The following is a 12147-nucleotide window of genomic DNA, read 5'->3' as shown; positions in this document are numbered from 1 at the left end:
GAACTTTGATCTTCTTTTCACTATAGTTTTCGACAAGCATCTTGAATCTCTTAAAGATTTCAAATACTTCGTCCTTTTGTTTGATAACATAGATCAAAAGCTTTTGATTGTACTCATAAATAAATGAGACAAAATGAATGGGCCACATACATTTGAATGTACTACTTCTAGTATGTAGGAGGACCTCATTGGCATAGTCGAAACAAAAGACTTTCTGGATTACTTCTATACTAAGCAACCTTCACTGAAATTTGCCGAGAATCTCAAGACTTGGTATACCAATTACCATATCTTGAGTAATAAGAAGATTGAATGACCTAAAATTCAAGTGGACAATCCTTAAATGCCACAACTAACTATTCTTGTGGTCAACAACTATTTGAGGCATTATACCTCAGTCTAACTAATCATGGTCTTAAATGTTATGTTCTTTGACAAATGAGATTTTAAGACCAAACTATTATGAGTGTCTAAAAGTTACAAGGTTTCATATTTCATAAGCACCCATAAACAATTGTCCAATACTTAGTAGGTTACACTTCATTCCAGGTACATAGAGTACATCTTTGATCATAACTTTTGCTCAATTTCTCCTTTGAATAACTATATTGTTATTACCTTCTTCTTGCAACAAATTATTATTTGCAAGTTTGGCTTTTCTCTTCTTCGACTCGTTGAAATATGCCAACCACGCTTTCCTACCAGTCATGTGATTCGAGCAACCAATGTCGAGGAACCATATTTTGGAGTCGACATGGTCACCTGCAACTGTAGCCATAACCGCCATATCTTCAAAATCATCTGAATATTAGCGTACAAGGTTTTCTCCTTCCTCTTTGCCTTTTATCTCTCCATTGTCTTTCTTGTACCAACAATTCTTGGCCAAGTGACCCCATTTTTCACAGTTATAGCATTACACACATTTTTTCTTCTTCTTTGTCTTTCTGATAGGAGTTTCCTTCTCCTCTTTTTGAGGATTCATAAGCCTTATCATCGACCTTATGCTTTTGAGAGTTCAACCAAGACTTCTTGCTTTAAGTCTTCCCTCATTTTCCCTTGAACTTGTTGGAACCACCATGTTTCTTCCATGTCTGAGCATGTAGTGCTTGTATCAAATCTTGAATATCTCTCATTTCGAAAATCCTCATCTCATGTGCCTCAAATGAACCAACCAAATCTTTCAATTTCAATTTTTCAAGATTGTTGGATTCTTTATTGGCTATGATAACATAATCAAAGTGAGAGGTCAACATACACATTACCTTCTCAACTATCATTTTATCAGTTAGGGTTTCACCATAACCTTTCATGTGATGGACAAGATTCTGCACCTTTGAGACATAACCTACAATATTTTCTTCTTCTCCCATCTGCAGTAATTCACATTGCCTTCGCAATGTCTGCCATTTGACGACTTTAACCTTCTAACCTCCTCCCTAATAATTGACAAGAATATCCCATGCCTCATTCACATATTCAACATGAGAAATCTGATCAAAGTTCGCTGCATCTACTGCCGATTGAATATAAAACACAGCCTTGCGGTTTTTCTTCTTGGCCTCCTTGTCTGTGACTCTCTGAGCATCAGTTGCATTCTTAGCAAGCCTAGGGACGCCATTAGTAACCACTTATAGGGATTCGTGAAAGCCAAACAGAGATTACATCTGTTTCTTCATCAGATCTAATTCTTGTCATCAAGAATTGGAGGAGAATTCAAAATGCCATTGTTACCATTCATCTTTGCAGCAAACACGATTAGTAACCCACAATCCTGGAAACATGATCATCGACGTGTGATTCTTGAAAACACGATCAAGAAACTAACTAGAGCTATATATACCAATTTGTTAGTGCGTGAGATACTTTTAGTGAGGAGAGAAATAGAGATAGATAATGAAGAATAAGGATTGCTATTGTTGAACATTATTGTAAAACTGAAATACAATTAGGTGTATATATACAACTATGTTACTTGTATACTAAGTAACTAATATAACAAACCCTAACATTAATCAACTTGAGCTTGAACTTTGGTTACAAAACTTAGACTATACTCTTAACATAAGTTACCGAAAAATTAGCACCGTTTACAATCCTTTCACATTTTAGACATGCTCAATTTGGATTCTCAATCTTCCATTGTGTAAATTTAGGATGTGAAGAATAATTGTTCAATCAAACTAAATATGAAGAAATAAGATATATGGTTCACACTAAACATATGAGTCAACAATGGGGCGGCCGTAACAAAGGGAGATAACCATGTTGTGGATGTGGCTGTAGAAATCAATCTGGTTTGGTTCTAGATTTGGCTTGGATAATGTTGGTGCTGGCATGGCGGAGAAAGAAAATAAAAATATTTTAAGATTGAGAGATGATTGTGTTGTGGATTTGGCTGTATAAATCAATAACTTGATTTGGTACTAGCTTTGGATTGATGATGACAATGCTAGTGCGACAAACTAAGAAAATGAAAAAATATTTTATGAACAGAAAAATGGAAATGTAATGTTGTGCGTTTTAGTTGTAAGATAAATAAGGACAAATGACACATTATAAAGCTTTAGATTAATCTAATGGTCAATAAGAATTGAAATGCACTAAGCAATTGCCGCAAAAACATTAGATAATCGTTATTCGTTTTTAGAGGACCAATACATAGTTGTGTATCAAAGTAAGAAAATAAACTCAAAAGTATTCATCCAATCATCAAAATCACTAACACAATCATTGTTATTGTATGTATTAAATTATCAACATAAAAATATACTATTAAAATTTTACATTTTTCCTTTGTTTTTGTAAACAATATATGTTCACAAGCCTTATTGAACAAAATATCCTTCTATCTTTCTATACCTTATTCTCGGTGCTTACCGAAGGTCATACAAAATCTTCTATCTTTATAAGTCAACTAAATCCCAATTGGCTTGATTCCTTATGGTAAAAAAATAAGCTAGATAGTATTTTCCTTTTCTATTAATTTAATTCCCTCATTGCATCCTTTTTGATAGCTTTCTCAAATGAGAGGATTTCATCCTTAGGAAGGCTCATCATTGCATTCAAATTATATTTATCAGATTAACCTTATATTTATCAGATAAACCTTCACTAGTTTTATAATCTATCACCCAAGAAGGTGGTATTCTTATCCTCTCAATAATCATAATTGGCGAATCATCACTGGATCTAGTTGAGTTTGTTGTATCATCAGTGTTGCTTTTTTCTTTATTGAATTTTCCTTCTTCATTTCCCTTTACTTCATTTTCAATGTCATTTTGATAATTATTTTTCAACTCTAAAACATCAAACTTGCATTAGTTGTCCCAATTCCAACATCCATTCTCTTCAAAAATCTCATCCTTGATAATAGTGTTTTTTTTAGAAATTAGAACAGATAACATGTAGGCCTTTCATTCACCACTTACTCCTAACAAAACATATTTCTTATTCTTGTCATCTAACTTAATTCTTTTTGTGGTCTGAAGCACGTGCATGAGCCACACACACCTAAAAACACGAAAGTACTGCCTTGTTGACAACACACAACATTCATAGTAAAACATCTATTGAGAACATGGACATTCCATTTTATATTTTCATACCCCAAAAATTTTAGGACCTATTTCTCGACCAACATAAAGTATACCATGTTTATTGTCGTCCTATTTTTCCTCTAATTAAACACGACTCATTAAGGAGTGTATGTTGCATTCAATTACCTATTTATACCTTGCAACATGCAAAATCATTCAAACTATTTGAACTACCTCTATCTGTCTTTAAAGGAAAATGTGATATATGCACCAACTATAACACCCTAATTAAACCCCAAATCTTAATATAAAATAGAAATATCACAATTTAGGATGTTATTTAAAACAAAACATATGACTTCATGAATATTTTTCAAAACTCTCATAGCGGAACTCAAAATATCTCAAAACACAAAGAATTAATTAAATGAAAATACTAAAAGAAATAAACTTCAAATACCAACTTAAAACAAATAATACGCCTCATTCTCGATGTTAAAGATCAGAGCATATATATCAACTAAATAGTAATATGCGATAAAATAAACGAAGTAAAGTTCAAAGGCTATCTTCCAACTCACAAGCAACTACTCATGTTGAGTACCTGATTGTCTGTACTCCAGAGAAGCACATACGCCACAACAATAATAAGGGGGTGAGAGTACACCTTACAAATGATAACAGTGAAAAATAGCAGCAAAGTGGTAAATAACGATAATCACAAATATGTCATTCACACAAAATACAATCACAATTAAAATAGTTATGCAAATTCTAATGCCACCAACTCCTTTATAAAAAATGCACGTGGCATCAGACTTTTGGGGTTAGAGGTATGTTACTGATTGCCCATGTCTCTGATTCCAATTGAACTGTGTCCATAGACGTGAGACCACCATAGTCCCTCTCTGAACCAGGCCATCACTGGACTAAAATCCTACCTAAATCCAAAATATATGCATACATGATCATGTATAAAAGCAAGCATGTAACTCATCAATCATCAACATATCATCATAAAAACATCATCAATAAAATATCATCATCAATACATCATCAAAATGTCATCATCAAAATATCATCAAATAAGCTTCCATTATTGAATCAATACATTGTCAATCACAGACCGTCACTATAATCTCCCTGAATTACTAATCTCTAAAATTTCCAATCACATGCTATCACTGTAATGATCGCTCTGGATTACTAATCTAAAAAAATACAATTTTTAAAATAATTATTTTTCATATTAAAAGAGTAAAGTTGCGTTATTAGTCAACAATTCTAACTTATCAAAATACTCAAAAATTATCAAAAATCTATTATGTTAATTTTAACTGATTAGAATCCTCAAAAAGCTTGAAAACAACTCAACATCTCAACTCTCTAATTGACTCTAGAGTACCCAACAATACTCTAAAGTATTCAAAAGTACTTTAAGGACAACTCTTCCCAAGTGATAACTATACTAACTCTAATGGCCGACAATTTAAGTCAATTTTAACTCTTTTGTCTTAACAATCTTCAACAAATAAAATATTACTCAAAATGTAACCTTATAATGTCAACAATGCTCCAAACTCAACTCAAGTGTATTATATATTCTCATCTCCGACGCTAAACAACTCAAAAGAAACTTTGACAATTTTATAATAACTCTAACCAAATAAAATAGGATTCTTAAACTCATCAAAAAGGTAACGAAAGGTCACCACACTCAAAATTGTTCAAAGCTCTGGACCTATCTATAAAATTGTCTCACTTAAAAATAGTAGCAAATATTATAGACTTATGATAAAATTTTGAAACTCTATAGTTTGAAATTTCTTTAAACTCTTTTTTAAACGCCTTTAACTGCATCTCAAGCAAAGTTATAAAACTCCAGTTCTATTCGTTTCAGTACAACCCTATCGCGACAATTCCTGTATAAACTCTAAAACAGAATGTCTGACTTCCAAATAGCATGAAAAATTATATATTCATAATAAACTTATGAAACTCTTTAGTTTTAAAGATCATTAACTGAAAACAATCCAAAAAGACTTATGAAACTCAAGTTACGCATGAAACATGATAACCAATGTAGAACTGAAATTGACTACGCCTCTGGTATAAAAACTAGCAAACTGCTATTGTTTTAATGCCCCTAGACCCGATTTTTCTACTTAAAAATAAGGATTACCATGTTAGCTTTTCAATGCAACCGACGACACCCAAAAAGGACTTACGAAAGTCAAATTATGTCTGAAATGAGGCGGTAAATTCCATTCTATGTCTACATGCAATTTTTCTACATTTTCTCCCTATTAAACAGATTTAAAACTCGTCTATCTAAGTCTCAACCTCCCCTTAATACTCAACAAATTTGATTTCTCTGGAAAAAAAATCCAATTTTTGGTTCTCCGTGAAAAGTCCAATTTTTAAAAAATTTAGTTTTACTGAATCTGGGAAACTTTGGAAAAATAGATTAAGGTTTTGGAAATTGGGAAATACACATCGTATGGTTTCTGTAAAAATATTTGGGAAACACGACCAAATAGGATCGCTTAAAATTACAGACAATTCTCAAAAATCTAAGGCATGAACACAATCCTATTTGCACAATTCCACAGTCATAGTATCACAATCAACAAAAGCAATGTTAAATCAATAAACAATAGCACTGTACTACAGTGGCCCTAGGGGATTTATCTTAAATACCTTTTGATTTTCAGAACAATTAATACAAAACAATAAAATTCATTGGTCATTGTCAATAAGGTTTTGCCCAACCTTCTTTGGCCAAACATTTCATTGATTGTGAGAAAATAAGGGAAAACACTACATTGCCCATGACGCTGATGGAATTTTTGCCAAAGGAACACTTAAAGAGCTTGAGATAAAAAGTATTATCTAGTAAACATTTGAATACCAGTTCTAAGTGTTGTAAATTATCATCCAGATTCTTGGTATACACCAAAGAATCGTAAAAAAAGACATAATAAACCTGCGCAGAAACGACTGGAAAATCGTGATCATGGTTGCCTGAAAGGTCGATGGTGCATTAAGTAATCCGAGAAGAATGGAAAGGAACTCGTAGTGGCCTTGATGCATTCGAAATGTTGTCTAAGGAACATCAGAAGCGTGCATCCGAATCTGATGGTATCTAGAATGCAAGTCCAACTTAGAAAAACACACGATACCATAATTCGTCGATTGTTGGAATGGGAAACTAATATTTGCAAGTAATAGAGTTCAAGTCTTTATAATCCATGTAGAGTCACCATGTACCATCCTTCTTACGCACCAACGATACCGACGAAGAAAAAGGACTAGAGCTAGGTTGGATGATCCCATCATCCAACATATCTTGGATCTGATTCTTGATTTCACGCTTCTGAAAGTGGGGATACTGGTAAGGTTGAATGTTGACCGGATTGGAGCCATTTAGTATAGGAATGCGGTGGTATGTGGGTCAAGTATGTGGTAATGTAGTATGTGTGTTGAATATAGTGGAAAATTGGTCAAGTAAGGTGTTAATTTCTGGTGGGAATTTTGGTGGTTCAGGGTATGATGTGGTGGTGGGATGGCATAAATGCAGCTCCACCACAGTATCAAGAGAATTAGTGTGGATGAGGCATTACAATTGATGCAAGGACTACTTAGAAGGCGCCGGTTTGGGTTCCCTAGAAATTTGAATCACTTTTCCCTCGTGTTCGAAGCGCAATGTTAATTTCTCATAATATAGGACCATTGGGCCTAGTGTTTTTAACCATTGGACCATTGATACAATTTATGCCCTACTGATAGGGAGAAACAAAATCAATGGTAAAAGCATGTGAGTCTAACAATGATTTTACCTCAGAGCACATGAGAGAGGAATCGAACTACTCTCCATTTCCCATAAGGACCTTAAACTCGTGGGATTCCGGTTCTGTGAGTAAGTTTAATTGTTTAGCGACTTGATCCTGGATGAAGTTGTGGGTACTCCGACTATTAATCAAAGAGAATTTCTTAATGCACCTTATATGTTTCTACTGCACCACATGAATTTCCAAAAATGCCCCGTATTTCTGGAGATGCATTTCCGGGCGCACCTTTTACATACTCAACAAAGGTCATTCTGAGAGGCGTCCTACAAGTTGGGTTATTTTTATTCCGGAGATGCATCTCCAGAATATTTTAAGAAATACCTTATTTATTTACCAGTTCAATAGAAATTCCGAAGATTCATCTCCATAATCATAGGCGGAAATTTGAAATTTTCGGTCAGCTTTGCATGTCAGATATTTCCAAAGATGCATCTCTGAAAATATCTGATAAAAGAAGCAGTTGCATGATGACACGTCCATTGTTGCCATAGTTGGTTTTTAACCAAATCCTTCACTAAAAAACCATATATTCTCAATCCATTTTTCACTCCAAATATCAATTCTTTTGGTTCATCACATCATAGGGAGCAAAAGAAGATAGAATTCCAGGTAAAGATCCTTCATTTCCCTCTGCATTATTCACATTAATCATGATTTTTTCCCTGAAAAAGAGAGCGTTGTGTCCGGAAATGTATTTCCAGAACGAGTATGAACTTGTCCGGAGATGCATGTCCGGAAGTTGTATGTGTTTGATTTCCAGTTCTGTCTTCAGCAGTAGCGCTTATATGCTGTTATGTTGTAACTGTTTTCATTAGATATGATGCACCCGATGTTTTCCCAAAACAAGTTGTTTCTCCGGATGTCCAAGGTGTTATCGTGAACACGGTAGATGTTGGCAACCAATTTAAAAACAAGCAAGAGTTTGAATCTCGTGATCAAATGCTTCAACAAATTCATATGGAGGTCTCTAAACTTAGATTTGGTGTGGTTATCGGAAGGTACTATAATGGTTCGGATAGAAGATGCGCTTTTGTGACAATGACATGCAAAAGAAGCAGGAAATATAGAACTCCTCTCCGGAATTTTAAAAGAGACGATACTGGTTCTAAAATTTGTGAGTGTTTGTTCAAGGTTTGTGGTTACATGTTGGCAAAAAAAATGGAGATTTAATGTGATATGTGGTTTGCATAACCATGATTTGTGTGAAAAATTATCTGGCCATCCTAGTGTGTGTCGGCTCATGCCAGAAGAGAAGGAATATGTTGTTGACATGACCTTGAATCTGGTTCAATAGAAAAGTATACTTGCAACATTGAAACAGAAACGACCCGGAAATATATCAAATATCAAGCAAGTGTATAATATTCGGTACCTAACTAACAAGACACTTAGGGAGGATAAAACTGAGATGTAACAACTCTTGAAACTATTTGGTGATGACAATTACATGTCTAGGTACCGAATGTGCGAGGGTGGAATTACTGTTAGAGATATATTTTGGACTCATTATGATTGCATAAAGTTGTTCAACACGTTTCTTACGGTGCTCATACTTGATTTAACCTATAAGACCAACAAGTATAGACTTCCATTATTGGAGATGGTTGGTGTTACCTCAACTGAGAAGACATATTCTATTGGGTTTGCATTTCTTGAGTGTGAAAAAGAGGACAACTTTAGTTGGGCCTTAGAGGTGTGTCAGTCACCATTGAAGGATCAAGGTGAGATGCTCCAAGCGATTGGTACCGACCACGATACCGCATTGATGAATTTGATTGCAAAGGTATTTCCTTCTTCTAATGTATTACTTTGTAGATATCATATAACAAAGAATGTGAGAAGCCGGGTTAAACCCGCGGTAGGGGCGAAACAGATAGAGTCCGAAGATAGAAAAATGGTGAAGGTGAGTGTGATTGTGGAAAAAATTGGTGAAGGTGAGTGTGATTGTGGAAAAAAAATAATGGATGCATGGAATCATATAATAAATTCTTCCACAAAAGAACTATATGCCGATTCTGTTATGCATTTCAGGAAAGCGTGTGATAAGTATCCAGATTTATTGAAATATGTTGAAAGCACAATTCTTGACCAGGTGAAGGAGAAAATTATTTGTGCATGGACTGATAATGTTAGACACCTTGGAAATACCACAACTAACAGAGTTGAGTCTGCCCATGCTATTTTTCAAAATTGGTTGGGAAATAGTAAGAGCAATTTGTATAGAGACTATGACTCCCTGAACCACATGATTCAAAACCGGTATAATAAGATACAAACGTCATTTGGTCGGAGCATAACAATTTTGGAACACAGATTTAAAAACAACACTCTATATTCTCAGTTGGTCGGTAATATCTCTCTGGCGGGTTTGAACTATATTTTTCACGAGCCTAACGAGATGATAATGTAGACTCCAATAGCGTAAAGTGTGAATGCATAAGTGTGAAAACATATGGTCTCCCGCCTGCTTGTGTTATTGCTAAAAAAGTGAAACTTGGTGACCCAATTAAAATGGACGGGGTTTGCACTCATTTGAAGAGACTTAGGTAAATAGATTATCTCTATTTTGACCGAATGAGAAGTGATACAAGAGAGATTTTGAAAGCCGAAGATAGCATGCAACTCCAAATCAAAGATCAATTGAGGAAGATTGCCTATTTGGAAACCACTGATATGAAAACGCGCTCTCAACCGGTAAAAACAAAAGGTGCTCCGAAGAAAGTGAAGCGTACACCGAATGACAATTCGACTACACAGTCTCCTTCATATTTTGAACATGTTGACAAATTTTTTCCTTACTCACTAACTCCAACATCTCAAAAAAGTGTTGTCAAAGGAGCTCTCATTAGCAAACCACCTATGACGCCGCCTCTTCCAAAGATTCCATTCATCGACGAGATGCCGATTTTTATGGGCAAATACATCGAACGAATCGTCAAAGTTGTGGAGGATGATAATTATGGATATCGAGCTGTTTCAGCTTTACTCGGTAAAAGAGAAGATAATCATACACTTATTCGCCATTAACTTATTCAAGAGTCGAGGACTCATAAAGAATCATACACACGACTGTATGGAAATAAAGAACACTTCGATAAAGTTTATGAGTCTCTTATTCCTTGCCTTAGTGGACCAACACCAGAGACAAAATGGATGCCCTTCCCTGAAATGGGTCACCTAGCATGTGCGTATGATAGAGTGTGTGTTGATCTGCACGTTACAGTTTTTCGGAAATCTTTTTCCCACTGTGCACCGTCCCACCTCAAAATCCAAATGGTCGTATCATGCGTATTGGGTGACTTTCAAAATTAAGTCATTTGTTCAAGTTTACTTGAAACCAAGATGTCCTATACCACTTACATCACCTGAGTGGACGACTCATTCAACCACAAAAGCCTAGACTTGGCCGAATCATTTTATGGAAAGGATGCAAGAATTTGAAAAATTGAACAACATTGAAAAAGAATCAAATGCGCAAAAGTCAAAGGGGTACCACCAATAGATTTAGCTGGCGACACATGTTTCGATTTGTTTTAATTTCTTATTTTACCGGATAAATAAGTGTATATAATTGTGTCTCAATATAAATGAAGTGTTATATATTCACCATTTGTTCATATTTTGTCTTAATGCATTTTTGATACTCCCCATAACAACATTTGTATTTTTTGTAAATGAAAAACACTGGTTTAGGAGAAGTTCCGAAGATGCATCTTCGGAACAAGATAATAGGATGCGTTTCCAGAGATATATCTCTGAAATCAGTATGTCAGTAATTGAGTGGTTCATATTGATCTATGGCTTCTATAAATTAAGGTGCTCTTATGTTATATTTCACACAAATTGAAAATGTCTCAAATGTCACAATGGAACATTGACTGATATGTCGCAAATGTCTCGTTCTCCAGCTCTACACCCGGGCGCACGTTCAAGCTCAACAACTTCATCTCCCTCGAGGATATCAAAGACGAAATCCATTATCTTATACCTTACAGAGACAATCGAAAGATTGTGAAGCTCGAGTACCGTTCACCGTCGATTGACAATAGATGGAAGATTGAGTTCAACAAATTTGAGCTCAAGACGCAAGCAAATGTTAGGTCTATGTGGAATACGTTTTTCCGTTTCGAAACAAAAGTTCCGCTCGAGTTGGAAGCGACGATTTCAAGATCGGTCGAAGATATTCTAAAGATGTTGAAGCGTCCACTGGATATTGAAGTGTAATGTTGGATTTTATGTTGAACTCATCTATATAATTCTAATTTTGTTTTATAAATCTTAATTTTAATTTGAAATATTATATGTTTTTGGATCTGATATGCCTGTCTTATGAAAATCTAATTACGGAAAATTTCCTAAAAATGCATTTTTGAAATAAAATAACTTAAATAATATGACGTCACTCTGAATGTTCTTACTTAAATGTATGTTAAGGTATGTCCAGAAACTTATAAGATGCCGTTAGGAAATAGTCTCAATCAAAATAACCATTTTTGGATCTGACCCATTACTCTTGCTGAGGGATAATGTGGCTCGTGAGGCCATGAAGGCTGATTTGGTTAGCTTGATATCTGGTTGTGGTTTGGGTTAGGTTAAAAGTAGATATAAGTATCCATCCGGTTATGGGTCTTCTTCCACATTGAGCAAGTGAAAGTGACGTTTGCAGCAGTGACTGGGAGTGTAGCGATCATCGCAATTGTAACACAAATTCCACTCGTGATGGGCTTGTAACTCTATTGAGGATAGGTGTTTAATGGGTA

Source organism: Lathyrus oleraceus, chromosome 7, assembly GCF_024323335.1.
Source record: "Lathyrus oleraceus cultivar Zhongwan6 chromosome 7, CAAS_Psat_ZW6_1.0, whole genome shotgun sequence".
Lineage (NCBI taxonomy): Eukaryota > Viridiplantae > Streptophyta > Magnoliopsida > Fabales > Fabaceae > Lathyrus > Lathyrus oleraceus.
The sequence above is the reverse complement of the archived record's forward strand: the minus strand, read 5'-3'. Positions refer to the sequence as shown.